This window comes from Elephantulus edwardii, unplaced genomic scaffold, assembly GCF_000299155.1.
Source record: "Elephantulus edwardii isolate Elephantulus edwardi_28Jun2011 unplaced genomic scaffold, EleEdw1.0 scaffold00160, whole genome shotgun sequence".
NCBI lineage: Eukaryota > Metazoa > Chordata > Mammalia > Macroscelidea > Macroscelididae > Elephantulus > Elephantulus edwardii.
In genome coordinates this window covers 1,401,799-1,415,978 of record NW_006399910.1, presented here as the reverse complement: position 1 = coordinate 1,415,978, position 14,180 = coordinate 1,401,799, and positions in this window count along the sequence as shown.

Genomic DNA, 14,180 nt, shown 5'->3' with positions numbered 1-14,180 from the left:
TGACACACCTACCCCCATTACCCCTGTCACTGTATCAATAGATCTCATCGAGGGTCTTTCTCTCTTTCACTGTCCCTCCACCCTCCCAACCATGACGTCCCTCTTCGAGAATTGGTCCCTCCTTGCAACATGTCCCAATTAGGACAGATGAAGCTTCAGAATCCTTGCCTCTAAGGAGCAGTCTGGTTTCACCTTCTCTAGGATGAACCTATTTGTTCTCCTAGCAGTCCATAGTATATTCAATACTCTTCTCCAGCACCACAGCTCAAAGCTATCAATTCTCCTTCTACCATTCCTAGTCAATGTTCAGCTTTCTTTTTTAATTCTTTATTATACTAGTTTATTTACAAAATTTGAATACATTGTTTTCCAGAACAGATTATTCCAATTTCCCTCACCCTTCACCTATCAAATTGTACAACCCCCCATGACTGTTTCCTTCCCCCCTTACACCCTTTGGATCCTTATACTTATTCTACAATGGTGTTATACAATATTTGTACTTGTGGGAATGAATTATTTTACTCAGAATAATGCTCTCCAGTCCCTCCCAGGTAAGATAATAATTTACAAAATCATTGTTCTCGTGTGCTGTGTAGTATTCCATTATATGAATATACCATAATTTTTCAATCCGTTCTATTATAGCTGGACATCTGGGCTGTTTCCATGTTTTTGCAATAGTGAATACACTGTTATGAAGATTGGTGTACAAGTCTCCATTTATTCCTCATTTCTCTTTTTTTTTCAGGGCATATTCCAAGTAGTGGAATAGCTGGATCATATGGAATTTCTACGTTGAGCTTTTTGAGGAAGCGTCAAACTGTCTTCCAGACTGGTTGTACCAATCCCACCAATAATGCATAAGAGTTTCCTTCTTGCCACATCCTCTCCAACATTTAGTGCTTGCTGATCTCTTAAATTTTGCCCCTGTTACTGGCGTGAGATTATATCTCATTGTGGCTTGGCTTTGCATTTCTCTAATTGCCAGTGATTTTGAGCATTGTCCAGCTTTCTGATGAGTAGGAATTGCAAAGGTGGATCAGGCCACCTTAGTCTCCAGATTGACATCATTGCTCTTCAGTACTCTGAAAAGGTCTCTGATGGCATACTTTCCCAAAGCAATTCTTCTTTTAATTTCTTGGCTGTTGGTACCAAGAGTGTTGATTGTGGAGCCAAGCAAACCAAAGGTGTTAATCTCAATCTCTTCACCATCTATCATGACGCTGCCAATAGGCCTAGTGGTAAGAATCTTTGTTTCCTTGATGTTGAGCTTCAATTCATATTGAAAGCTACAGCCGTTGACCTTCTGCAGCAAGCAATTCAGGTCTTCTTCAGCTTCAGCAAGCAAAGTTGTGTCATCTGCATAACATAGATTATTGATAAGTCTACCTCCAATCCTGATGCCACATTCTTCCTCATAGAGCGCAGCCTCCCAGAAAATCTGTTCTGCATATAGATTGAAAGGGTGTGGAGATAGGACATATCCCTGGCTTACACCCTTCCCAATTTTGAACCATGCAGTATTTCCATGCTCTGTTCTGATGACTGCCTTCTATTCTAAGTAAAGGTTCCACATAAGCACAATCAAGTGTTCTGGGATTCCCATTCTTCTCAGACTCAGCCACCGTTTGTTGCAATCTATACAGTCAAATGTCTTTGCATAGTTAATGAAACACAGATTATCATTCCTCTGGTACAACTTGCTTTCATCCAAGATCCATCTAACATTAGCTATAATGTCCCTAGTACCACGGCTTCTTCTAAACCCAACCTGCACTTCAGCCATTTCTCTGTTGATGTGCTGTTCCAGTCATTTTACTTTTTTATCATCTTCAGCAGAATCTTGCTTGCATGTGATGACAATGATATTGTTTGATAATTTACACACTCTGTTAGGTCACCTCTAGCATTCAATTAAATATTTGGCTTTATTTCTCCAGCTGACTTTTGAAATCTTTTGTTCAGCTCTCTTATCTCCTTATCCCCCCCTCTTATTTTGGCTTCTTTTCATTCTGAATCAAGTTTCAGAGTCTCTTCTGATATTCTTTTTGGGAATTTCTTTCTTCTTGGTCTTTGTAATGACCTTTTGCTTTCTTCATGGATGATGTCCTTGATGCCATCCCACAAAAAATCTTCTACAATCAGGAGAAGATAAAATAGATGAATGGGACCTTCTAAGAATCAAATCCCTATACACATCCAAAAACTTCTCCAACAGGGTAAAAAAGGAAGCCACAGACTGGGAAAAAGTATTTGGTAATGGCATGTCAGATAAGGGCCTTATATCTAGAATTTATAAAATACTTGAGCACCACAATAAGATAAAGGTAAATAATCCAGTTGAAAAATGGACAAAGGATATGAACAGACACTTCACCAAAGACATTCAGATGGCCAAAAAGTATATGAAGAAATGTTCAAAATCCCTAGCTCTAGGAGAGATGCCAGTCAAAACAACTATGAGATATCATCTCATGCCAGTAAGAATAGCAAAATTTAACAGAACAGCAAGCAACAAATGCTGGCGAGGTTGTGGAGAAACTATTCACTGCTGGTGGAAGTGTAAAATGGTGCAACCACTGTGGAAAGTGGTGTGGCACTTTCTCAAAAGGTTGCAAATAGAGATATCATATGACCCAGCAATTCCACTACTTGGAATATACCCTAAAGAGACCATAGCCACCATCCAAGAAGATATATGCACACCCATGTTTATCGTGCCTTTGTTCACAATAGCAAGGAGCTGGAAACAACCGAAGTGCCCATCAACAAATGAATGGATAGAGAAGCTGTGGTATATTCACACAATGGAGTACTATACTGTACTGAAAAACAAGGAACTCATGTAATATTATTCAACATAATGGTGTCTCTCTGGAGACTAAGGTGCATCTGATATAGGCTATGGTGTTCGCAATCACTTGTTATGCATCAGAGAGTTGGACAATGACCAGTATGCTCCTTAGAAGCAAGGATTCTAAAGCTTCATCTGACATACTTTGGGCATTTGCAAGGAGGGACTAATCCTTGGAGAGAGACATCATGCTTGGGATGGTGGAGAGACAGTGCAAGACAGGAAGACCCTCAAGGGGATGGATTGACTCAGTAATTGGGGTAATGGGGGTAGGTGTGTCAGAGACAATGAGTTTGGCTCAGGATAAAGCAAGGTTTGGAACTGTTGTACATCGGGTGGCTATGAGTGGCAAGTAACTCAACAGCACCTAACAACATCTTAGTCTAGGAGCACCATTGAAACCTGTCCACTTTGGGTGACTCTACTGGTCTTTGAAATTCAAGGGCATAGTTTTATTATCACAGAAATACACAAGCCACCATAACATGAGAAAATAACAAATTAGTGGTGTACTATTACTGCCTCTACTTCTATTATTAATTGGGCTTAGGAGTGATCATGGTTTAAAACTAACCCCACTACTATATAGTTGGCAAAACAATCAGCAACTGATCTAGAGAAATCCTGTCAGAAAGAAGTAACCCTCTAAATCTTAGTGATTTTAGTGGTGATATCAATGTTTTCTTGTGTTTTCTACTTGTTCTGTTAACTTTTTTATACTTTGGCATTTGGAAAAAATCTCCAAATTCAAAACTCCATCTGAATATAAATTTCAGCATCTCTGATATGTTTGCCCTCAGACAAATAAAAATTGTATGCTTCAACTTCTATGAAAAAAAAGGAAACTGTACCTATATGCCATGACTCTTTCAGAAATTTAAGGAGCTCTTGTATTGTAGATAAGGAGTTGTGCCAACATTTCAAAGGCAAGTGGTTTTAATCCATTCACTGCTCTGAAAGATAAAGTGGGCAATCTCTCATCCTGGTGTGATGTACAGCCTCTGAAAACCAGATGATAAGCACTGAGTCACTACTGACCTGCTAACACATACCAAGAACAGTATAACTAATATGATTTGTAGTAAAGGCTGAGACTATAGACTTGGACAGACTGGTTTAAAGGTTCATTGTCCCTTGAAGCCCAGGAAATTATTTTTAAGCTTCCTCAACATAGGACAAAAAAACAGTTCATTCTCTCTGCCCATTGCTCACATTTCTGTTGCTTCCAGTCAACACAAACACACACTCATGCACATTCACACACACAAACTCATAGATTCACACACTTAAACAATGCATTGCCCTTGAATCAGAACAGACTTCTAGTAACTCTCCAGCAACTTTCATGAACTGCAAGTTACCCATCATTCTCCCTCAGAGCAGCTAGTGACTTCAGAATGCAGTTTCTTAATCACAAGCCATTAGAGCTTGTAAACAACTGTCATAATTTCTTACATACTCTTCTTCACATATCTGAACTCTCTCTTCCTCTCCTTTTCTTTCACACATATACATACACGCATGTTTTGCCTTCTCCTAAATTGGGTGCCCCTTCTCAACTACCATCTCTTAAGCCATCTCCTTAAGTAATCATGAAAAATACCATTGCTGTCAAGTTGGTTCCAAATCATAGCTGATCCTCCAATGGGTTTTCAGAGGCTGCAAATTATAAGGAGAAGACTCCTCATCTTTTTCCTGAAAACAGCTGGTGAATTTAAAGTGTCTGTCTATGGATTGGCCATGTTATTCCTTGCCCACTGGGCTACCAGAGCTCCTAAAATTATCATAAGAAGGAAGTAATGTGTACTTGATATAGAATCTTATGTAGTGATTGCACCGACTCAGCTATATTGGATATGATGCATTTTACACCTTGTCTCAGGAACTACAGACCATTCATTTTCTCAGGCTGTTGAACTATTCATAATCCAAGCTAATAATCCTTGCTCCCTAAAACTTTTATAATAACAAACACCTGGACATGACCATGAATCTATGGAATCAGTATGTATAGGGACTAGAGTTCTGGGACTCCAACTTGTTTTAAAGACTTATAAGATTGAGATCCTAGGGAATCTAAGGCTAGACCAAGCAGCGGTTCTGCTCCTTCATGGAACAGTGCATTGCACCCTATGAATCAGATAATCATATCATCAACTATCCTGGCAATAAAGAAGTGAGAATGAATAGGATTGCATTCACAGTTAAAAAGACCATTTTAAGATCTATCCTGAAATTATAATGCTAAGTCATAGGATATGCATACAAGGAAGACCTTCTAATACAACTATTATTCAAATACAACAGCTAAAGTCAAAAAGGAGGAAATCGAGGATTTCTACCAAGTTTTTCAGTCTAAAATCAATCAAACATGCAGTCAAGATCTGTTAGTAATAATTGACAAAAGTAAGAAAGGACTGAGTGACAGAAAGGAGGCAAGACACAAAATGATAGCATTTTGAATAATCAGTGATTTATCCATTGCAAATACCAATTACCAATAGACATAATTCAACCAACAGATGCAGCCCTAGATGTGTAAATCAGGCTGTGCCAAGAAATGTAAAAGAAAACTACCAGGTTAACTGATTGGAAGAGAGCCATAATTATTCTCATTTTCCCCCAAAAAGTTGATCCAACAGAAAATTAAAATTATCAAACGAGATCATTAATATCACATGCAAGCAAAATCTTGCTGAGGAGTGTTAAAAAGTGGCTAGAACAGTACATTGGCAGAGAACTGCCAGATATTCAAGGTGGATTTAGAGGAAGCTGTGAAATATCATTGAATATCCCGGTATTTTTAATGTATCAGGAATATCATTGCTGAGGCAGATGGAGCTTAACTGAAAGCAGTGAGCACCAGAAAGATATCTACTTGTACTTTATCCACTATAGAAAAGGCATATGACTATGTGGAGCACAACAAACTGTGGATAACATTGAGAAAAATAGGCATCACAGAACACTTAATTGTACACATGCAAAACCTATCCATGGACCAGGAAGCTATTGTCCAAACAAAACAAGGGAATACTGCCTGGTTTAAATAAAGAAAAGTGTTCATGAGAGCTAAATTGCCCCTCTACACCTGTTTAATCTTTATGCCAAACAAATCAATTGAGAAGCTTGACTTTTTTTAGAAGACTGTGGTATCAGCATCAGAGCAAGATTAATTAACAAGATCTGGGACCTCCAGCTATGTAAATTAGGTTCTCAGTTATTGATACAGATTACCAAGAGAACATTCTATCACCACATAGTCTTAACATTCCTGTCCTTCCATTATCAGTCCCCTCTGCTGATTCCACCCAAACTGTAGCCTCTTCTGAACACTGAGTTTCTGTGGTTTTATGACTAAAATCACATTTGATTAGACCCATAGAAGACTGTAACCTAAAGTCTCTTCCAGTGGAATCTGGAATTGAGATTAAGTACCATTTACAGTCCTCTGAGGGACTAGAGTTTGCAGTATGCTAACTAAAGTGGCCACTTGGTGGTATGGAGTGGTGTTGCTCTCCCAAAAGCACGTAGTTAAAAGTCATTAGCTGTTTCTCTGGATAAATATGGGCAACCTCTTCCCGTGGAAGTTACTTTAGAAAACCCAATAGAGAGTCAGTTCCAACTTGATGTACATAGTAGAACATAACAGTGGATGGACTGAGGGGGTGAGAAAGTTGTTTACTAAGAAAGAAGAAATGACATGCAGTGACAGAAGCGAAAATGCAGTGGACTAATAAAGACATTCCCTATAGCTCTCAATCTATCACTTCCAGTCTATTCCTGAATTTATTTGTGGTTCTGTTCCATCCCTAAGATCTTTCCACATTCCTTGAAGCACTCCATTAGCCTTATAATAAATTTCCATTTTGTGCTCCAGCTAGTTGAAATGATTTTCTGTTAACAGTAATCCAAAAATAACTCTAAAACGTCCAGGTGCCCAATCATTTTAAAGTGCACCTTTGCTGACAATGGAGGTAATGCAAAAGTCAGATTCCAAGTCCTTTTGCTTTCTGTCTGCCTCTATCTGGTTTCTTCCCTAGGGAAGTTTGAAGTCCACAGTGATATCCCAGGGCTAGGGAGAGAAGGAGAAGTGTTTTATGGTCTTTATTGGCAATAATGATCACTCCATCCTCTGAGGTGATGACAATTATCCTGGAATCTTTTCAAGAAGAGTGATGATGACTTCAAGAAAGGATACAATGGTTTGAAAAACTCAAAGCAGGAAAAATAACCAGGAAATAACTTCAAAGTTAATGTTGCTCTATGAAAAATAGGTCTGTTCTGACTTCTATTTCAAATTAAAACACCACTATTCTCCAGACCCCCAGGAAGAACCCAAACAGTTAAATTTTTGATTGACCCATAGCGAGTGCTTTGAACTATGTAGCAGCTTTATTGTATTGGTCTCATTCTTGGATTCATTTTATGTCCATAACCTCACTTTGCCTTTTTCGAGGTTATTTTTAATATATGTTATTTGCCACATTTTAAGTCTCCTTAAATCCTTTCTGGCACACAAAGCAATATAACAAAATAAAAACAGATTTCTCCTTTGTTATCTGAAGAACTCTTCCATTTTTATGTTACACATAGGCACATAAAGTGATGGATAGTCAGAAATAAAATATTTAGGCTCAAAGTTCCATCAGTCACCATTGGGCATTTATTGTGCACTTCTTATGTACCAGAGACTGTAAGGACTACAAATAAGTATAGCAAACAGCAGGGTGTTTCCAGGACAGCCCAGAGGCAGAGGACAGAACACAAGTAAAAGACAATTTCCAGGACTGTAAGATCATAAATTGAAGGAATCCTTTTGGGCTCAGGTGGCCAGAGAAAGCTGTGTGAAGGTGGAAGCAATTAAATAAGACCTTGAGAAAAAGAAAAAACTCTGCTATGTGGAGAATGTAAGAGAGAGAGAAAAAAAAATACAAAGAGAAATGATGGAGAGAAGCTAGAGCTTGAGGAAGGAGAGAACTGTAGTCAAAGAAGACCAACAGAAGATGGGTTGTTGTCAAGTTAGGGCATCAAGTCACTGTGAGGGCTTTTACAGATATAGGCAGGTGGGTCAGTTCCTAATTCAACACATCTCAAGTGGATCTCAGAGTCCCCAGGTGACACAAGTTGTTAATCACTGAGCTGCCAGATAAAAGGTTGGTAGTTCAGACTCACCCAGAGGTATCTCAGAAGAAAAGCCTGACAATCTGTTTCTGAAAGGCCACATCTTTGAAAACTCAGTAGAATGCTGTGTTGCCAGAAGTACCCTCTGGTTTTTGTTTTGTTTCATTGATGTTTTGAAATTGAGTTTAAGTGTCACATTTCCAACAATCTCACTAGTTATTCAAGTGCTACCACTTAGGGAGTCACACAATGAGTAACACAATCAACTCAAAGAACAAGAGTTTTGGGTAGTGTACATGGTGTACACTTGGATGTGTATACAATTAAAAAAAAAAAACCCTCTCACAAAAGGTGTGGTGATCCACTTTCAAATAAGTGTTGTTATTGTTATGTGCTGTCAAGTTGCTTGTGAATCAGCAACCCTATGTACAAGGGTTCTGAATGCTGCTCTATCTCAAGCCATCTCTGACACACCTACCTTCATTAGTCCAGGCTCTCATCTTCTCATCTAGGGTCTTCCTTTCCTGTGCTGTCCTTCTGTCTTTGTCCTTTGAGGCACATTTTTGTACTTTGACGTATATGGGGTCACCAGAAGGCAAAACTGACTCAATAGCTTATATAGTTTTAGTCTTTCTTGTTCATCAATACTATGTAAACAAATATTCCTCCTATAATTAAGCATTTGCTATCCAGGTCACCTTCCTTCATGCTGCTCAGAGTCACTTCACCTCCTGTGCAGGTCACCTTGTCCTGAACTGTAAAAAGTTCACAATTTACAGGAGTGCAAAAAGACAAAAGCATTGTCAGTTTTTTCCACCCTGGACTTCACAACTTGAAAGAAATTCCCTCAAGCCCAAATCAAACAACTTTCTAAACAGATTTTCTCTAACCGTGCACTGCAAGTTCATTTCCTGTGTTAAGTATACCATCTTGATCAATCTGCACTCAACTCGCATGTCCCATTGATCACAGTTTGTGACTCTAAGTGTAACTCTACCTCTCATTCTCAAGACAGTTGAGCACTAAGTGTCATAATATTGTGGTAAATGTGAAGGCAGCTGCAAGGTTGAGCGTCCCAAGCCCCTGAGTTATTTCTTTCCTTGGCTGGATTAGAACAGGTGACAGACTCTGCAGTCTTTGAACCTATCCTTAATGTTCTCAGCTTCTTACCACTTCCGAACTGAAAAATTTCAGAAGAGACTTGATCCCTCACTTTAGTCTTCCCACTTTAAAGAAAATTTAAAAGTGTTATTCTTTTTAAAAAATTTTGTTATTAAGTGCCATCAGATCAACTATGACTCCTGGTTACCCTTTGAGCAATGGATATGAATTGTGCCCTATCCTGTGCATCCTGACCATCTCTGACATACTCAAGCCTACCATTAAAGCCATGGTGTCAATTCATCTCATTGACAGTCTTCCGCTCCTTTGCTGACCCTCAAACCTTTCTTCCCAAGAATCTGTTGTCCCTTTGTAAGGAAAAGCTTCTCCTAACAACATGCTCATGATATGTGAGATGAAGTTGCACTATCCTTGACCCTGATTGCACCTTTCACAAGACGTATTTGTTTGTCTTTTGGGCAGTTCATGGGATACTAAGCATTTTTCTCCAAACCACAACTAAAAGTAATGGATTCTTCTTCCGTCATCTTTGCTCATTGTCCAACTTTCAGGTGCATACCTGGTAATAGAAAAAATTTTGGTAGTAATCAAAACAATGTGGTATTTATACAATAACAGACACAGAGACCAATGGAACAGAATTGAAAACCCAGGACTCAATCCACCTACCTATGGTCAATTGTTCTTTGACAAGAAAACAAAATATAGCAAATGGAGAAACAACGACCTCTTCAACAAATGGTGCTGACAAAATTGGGCATTTATCCTCAAAAAACTGAAACAGGATTCACATCTCACACCACACAAAAAATTAACTCCAAGTGGGTCAGAGGACGAATGACATAATAAGGATCATACCAGACAAAATGAGACCAAACTTAGGAGCCCAAGTCTATAGTAAAAATAGGCTTGCAAATACAGCCAGAAATGCACAGCCAGAAGGCAATGAAAGCAACAAATGCCTGTGTGTATAAAAAACTTTTACCAATAGGGTGAAAAGAAAACCTACAGAGCTGGGAAAAAACATTTTGGCAATGGCATTTTAGAAAAGGGTATTATTGTGAGAGTTTACAGGGTTCTATAGGGCCTTCACAAGAAAGACTGATAACCCAAATTAAAAAATGGGCAAAAAACATAAAAAGACTCTTAACAAAGGAAGACATTAAAATGCCAGCAGGCATATGAAGAAGCGGTTCAAAATTACCAGCAATCAGAGAGATGCAAATCAAAACGACTAGATACTATCTCACCTCAGTGTCACTAGCAACATTTAGCAGGGCAGTAGCAATATATGCTGAAGAGGATGCAGAGAGATTGGTGAGACTGTAAAACAATACAACCATCCTGGAAAGCAGCGTGGCATTTCCTCAAAAAGCTCAACATAGAAATCTCATATGACTCAGTTATTCCAATGCCAGTAATATGTCTCAAGATTATGGTTTAGGTCAGGTACATCTGAGTCTTCAAACTGACATCATCGCTTCTTAGCACTTTGGAGAGATCCCAGATAGTAGACTTTCTCAATGTAACAGTCTTGATTTCTTGGCTGCTAGAACTAAAGGTATTGATTGTAGATCCAAATAAGAGTAAATCACTGACTTTTTTCCATTTACTTATTGGTCTGGTGGTGAGAATTTTTGTTTCCTTGATGTTGTAACACCCATTGAAAGCTCTAGTCTTCTCTCCTCTGCATAAAGCATTTAAAAGAATTTTGTTGTATAAGTGTGAATTTGAAAAATGGCCTCTGAGTCACCCTATGTCTACCTACCTCTACACTCGTATTTTCAAAAGGTTCAACTAGAGTATTAGCTCACTCTCTATTGGCTGAGGTCTATTTAAGTCAGATGCTCACTGAATTTCTCATTCATTAATTTATTAATTCGTCCACTCACTTCAGAGCCTCCCTTGTGAGCCAAGTGCTATAGACACGGACTAGAAAGGGGGACAAATTCTCTAATTCCTTGGAGATTATGTTTCATTGAGGAGAGACAGAATATAAATTACTAAGTAATAGGTAAATGTTAAACGTTGGAAGGAAGAGAATGCTTAATAGAAATATGAATTGAAGTGACATCACGCAGAGGGAATTGTAGGAGCTTTTACAATTTTGGCACTTGAGTGGAAGTCCGAGTGAAGTTAAGGTGAGTAACAAGTGTATACATAAAAAGTGCACTCCAGATAAAATGGGCGGTCAGTGCCAAAGTCTGGCAAGTTCTTGGAACCTAGGCAAGTTCAAGAAACATAGGAAATGAAAGAGAACATGTTATCCGGAGGACAGATAATACAAAGAATTGGAGAACATTTCTACATGGCCTAGTAGTAAGAAACTGTACTATAATCCCAAGGGCACATATTCAAATCCTCCAGCTGTTCCACTGGAGAAGGATGGATCATCTCTTCCCAGGTGATTAATGGTCTCTGAAATGCATTTCAGGGTCAGCTAAGGGTCAGTTCCAGTTCAACAGCAAACAAACAACAAAAATATGGTATCAGATTTCTTCTTAAGTGTAGTAGAAAGTAACTAAGCTCAACTCTAAGTAATAGTGAAAATCAGACCTGTCTTTTAAAAGATCACAAGACAGCCATGGGGCGTGGGGTGGGGGGGTGAAGAAATAAGAAGATGAGGGCTAGGGACAAAGAGACTAGTTAAGAGTCCAGATGAAGTATGAAGACGAAATGAATCAGAATGGTCAAGGCAAAAGATAAGAAATGAAGAAATAAGAAGTGAAGTTCTAGATATCTTTCAAAATGTACGGACCTTCAGGATTTGCTGATAGACTTGAGTGTGGGTATGAATTAGACAAGTCAGTAATAGCACCATGATTTAGGGAAGTTTTCAGTGTACTGATGATCTCTAAAGTATGAGAGTGGATGTATTCACCATGGGTTGTTGCCATTATGTGCTATTGAGTAAGCTAAAACTCACAGCCACCCTATGAACAATAGTTCAAAGCCTTGCCCTATACGCTGTCATCCTTACAATCTCCACCATGCTCAAGCCCACTGTTGCAAGCATTGTGTCCATCTATCTCATTAAGTGCCTTCTTTTATTTACTACCCTCTACATTCTTCTCTCGTGCAAAACCTGCTGGACAGTACACAACAACAAAAACTTTCCCAACAGGGAGCTCTGATGGTCTAGTGGTAAGGAGATGTGCTGCAATCCCAAAGGCACACAGTTCAGGTCTCTCAGCTGTTCCATAGGAAAAAGATAGACAATCTCCTTTGATGCAATTAAACTCCTTCTGAAAACCCACTGTGGGTCAGCTCTGACTTGATGGCACACAACAACCACCTTTCCCAGGAGAATGTCTTTTCAGTGTTTTTCTCTTCTGTGCTCATATTCTTCATCAGCACCATATTTCAAAGGTGTCAATAATACTTTGATCATCCTTATTCACTGTCCAACTTTCAAATTCATATGATGCAATTAAAAGACTGTGACTTACGGGGAGCTCTGGTGGACTGGTGTCAAGAAACTGTGCTGCAATTCCAAAGGCACACAGTTAGAATCCACCAGAGAAGGAAGGACAATCTTCTCCTGTGCCAGTCAGATCCAATTCCATGGTACATAATAAGAAAAGAAAAAAAAGAAAGACTATGTCTTTGGCCAGGCACACCTTGGTCTTTAAACTGACATCGTTGCTCTTAAACACTTTAAACAGGTCATTAGTAACAGGTTTTCCCAACACAATATGCCTTGGTATTTCTTAAGTGTTGTCACTATGAGGATTGATAATAGAACAAATTAAAACGAAATCCTAGACAACTACAGTCTTTTCTCCATCTATCGTGATGTTGTCTATTAGCCCAGTAGTGAGGATTTTTTCCCCTTAATATTGATGTGTAATTCATATTGAAGACAGTATTTTTTCTTTGATCTTCAGTCTATAAGCAAGGTTGTATCTGCATACTGATTGTTGCTGACACAATTCTGATTCCATATTCTTCTTTATATTGTCCAACCTCTCTAATAATTCACTCTGCATACAAATTGAACAGGTATGTAGAAAGGATACAACCTTGACAAACACTTGTCCTGCAGTGCCCCCTTATTCTGTTTGACTAATCAAGAAGATACTTTTGCTTCTTGGTTTATGTACAAGCATCATATGAGTGCAATTAAGCGTCTTTTAAGAAATTCCATTCTTCTCAATGTTAACTACAGTTATAATGATTGACGCCACCAAATGTCTTTGCATAGCTATTTAAAAATAACCAGATATCTTTTAGGTATTTCCTGTTTTAGTCAAGATTCCATCTGACACCAACAATGATATAATTTGTGGAAAAAGAATAATTGAGCTGACCAAGTTCTGGGACCCCCTCACTTTTAAATATCAGGGAGAAGAGAAGGTTCCAACACAGGAGAGTGAGGAGAACGGGTCAGTGAGACAGGCAGAATCTAGGGGAAAGAATGTCTTTGGAGCACAAAAGAATATGCTTCAAGAAAGCATGTTTCAAATTTTACTGCAAAAGGGGTAGATAAGGTGACATAAGTTGACATATATGTTTGGAAATGTAATCTAGAGATGTGAAGACAAAAGCCTGATGTAAATTCCATGAAAAAAAGAGGAGTTGAAGAAGTTGTTTTATTTTACTTAAAAAAAAAAAACAAAAGAGAATATTGCCATGGAAGATTCGAAGTACAGAGATTGTGGCTTAAGATAGAAGATGTTAAAACATGTTTGTAGAAATGATCCAGGAGGTGAAAAAGGTGAAATGGGAGAAAGGATGGATACTTGAGCAATTTCCCTAGGTATGTGAGATTGGAGTCCCCTCAAACACAATGAGGGAGGGCAGTCTCAACCATTAAAACAGGAGGAAGCAGAGGCTGTGGGTGCAGGTCAGGTCAGGTAGTAAGTGTAAGGATCAAAGGCCTTTCTAACCTGTTGTTGTTGTTGTTAGATGTCATCAACTTGAGTACAACTCCTACTGTCTCTATAAACAACAGACCTGAACCCTGTCCTGTCTTGTGCCATCCTCATCATTTCTGACACACTTAATGGCTTAAGACCATTGCTACAGTCACTGTGTCAATCCATCTCATTGAGGGTCTCTTTTCTTTTGCAGACCC